The 1939-nt window shown below is 38.9% G+C and overlaps 1 protein-coding gene across 2 annotated transcripts in view; it reads right to left on the bottom strand.

Moving 5' to 3' along the window:
- Positions 1 to 1130: 1130 nt before the first annotated feature.
- Positions 1131 to 1939, bottom strand: part of LOC138952853 (uncharacterized) — a 10287-nt gene continuing 9478 nt past the window's right edge. For both annotated transcript variants that reach the window (XM_070324587.1, XM_070324588.1), the window contains exon 6: positions 1131 to 1939. This exon is cut by the window's right edge and continues 687 nt beyond it. The gene's annotated coding sequence lies outside the window, so the exon portion shown is untranslated.

Consider the following 1939-nt stretch of genomic DNA (forward strand, 5'->3'; position numbering starts at 1 on the left):
GATTGGATGAAAGTGGGCGAACATGCTTGAGTGAGGACAGATCTACAGCAAATCGGTTCGCATGTTTGCTAACGTGTATAATTCTCGTTGAAAAACAAACATGGACTAAATTCAAACCTTACTCATTCCCACAACCATGAATATAAGCTGTACGTGGTTTCAAAGAGACACATTTTGTTTTGAATGGGGGACAATTTCCGTGAAGTTGGCGACAACGCTTTGCTTACACCTGACGTCAGCGCGCTATCAGTATAGCCGAATATACGGCGTTGAAACTACTCACAACCAAAAGGTTTAAACCTGCAAATGATATTAAGATGCTCTTTTTAATTTGCCTTACTTATCCTTTTAAATTTAACATGTGTATGTTTTATTTCTTGGAACTGTTCAAATGTTTTACACTGAAAACCAAAGCCGATTACTTGTCTCATTATGATTTTTTTTAGCATACTGAATAACGTCAAAACTACAGGCACAAACAGATAATGACGTCATTTTAAGTGGCACAAATATGTACACGAATGCCTTCCCTTTCGAATGATTTACAGTTATAGAATTTCTGTCAGCGGTTTAATCTGTATGTCCGTTTTATGAACCCAACCCTCTAAACGAGAATAGTAGCGCCAAAAGAAGGAAAACATACAAACAAACAAACGTTTTTCTCACCGGTGGTTTGGTGGTTTGCCCCACGACTTTAGATTTAGGGTTGTGGTGTTAAAATCTATCAGAAAAATGTGTTTGCTAACGTGACGCCAAAAAGTAACCAAAACGGTCCTTAGCAGACTGACTACATGATTACATGAGTGAAGAACGCCGAACGATAAAATAAAATAAAAATAAAAATACTGTTACACAATCAAACCTAGTTTTACCACCATAATGCATTTGTTGAGGCGTCATCGGCCACCTGCATTTCCAGTAGAACAGCCGAGAACTTTTAGGTGTCACGACAATGACACGGGGGTGAAAAATTGATACAGTTTCTGAGAGAGCAACTATATAGATGTAAGATGACCCGCGTTAAATCAGCGTCAAGTGTTCTTGCAGGTTACAAAAAGTAGTGACTTTAAAGTCATTTCCGTGAACAAGATGACTGATAACACGGGATCTGTAAACACCAACAAAAGACATCGTTCTTCAATTCAAAGCTTTATTTCTTCTGATAATTACCCAAAGTTTATTTCAAACGTGGACAATTTATACACAATGGAGAGATTTTCCAAGAAGAAAACATGCTTGTCGGACCGAGTCTGTCACTTTCTAGCCAAAGGCGGTCCACTGCACTGCAAATAGACTATAACCTTCACTCACGAAAGCGCAATGTTTTCAGCACCCACGGAGGGAAATGAAGAAAAAGTTTCTTCACCTTCCTCGACACCAGTCTGTCAGACAATATTGCAGTGGAACCCTCCTTTTAAGATCTTTTCTGTCTTTATTTGGTGTTTAACGTCGTTTTCAACCGTTCAAGGTTATATCGCGACGGGGAAAGGGGGGGAGGATAGAGCCACTTGTCAATTGTTTCTTGTTCACAAAAGCATTAATCAAAAATTTGCTCCAGGGGCTTGCAACGTAGTACAATGTATTACCAAAATCTGTACAAACATTGACTATATTCTATACAAGAAACACTTAACAAGGGTAAAAGGAGAAACAGAATTTGTTAGTCGCCTCTTACGACATGCTGGGGAGCATCGGGTAAATTCTTTCTCGTCCCAACCAATATCTCCCCCTAACCCGCGCGCGGGGGGGTTCCTTTTAAGATCTCAAAACTCTGAGAAAATCAGGTCTTCAAAAGAAGGAAGTCTTTTAAGATGGGGGTAAATATTTACAGAGGTTACGAACAGAAAATCTGCATATATTTTTTATTTTCTAGTGTAAACACAAAATCTTAAAATGATTTTGAAAGGAGTGTTCCACTGTAGTAGTTGGGAGACCACTT

Source organism: Littorina saxatilis, linkage group LG17, assembly GCF_037325665.1.
Source record: "Littorina saxatilis isolate snail1 linkage group LG17, US_GU_Lsax_2.0, whole genome shotgun sequence".
Lineage (NCBI taxonomy): Eukaryota > Metazoa > Mollusca > Gastropoda > Littorinimorpha > Littorinidae > Littorina > Littorina saxatilis.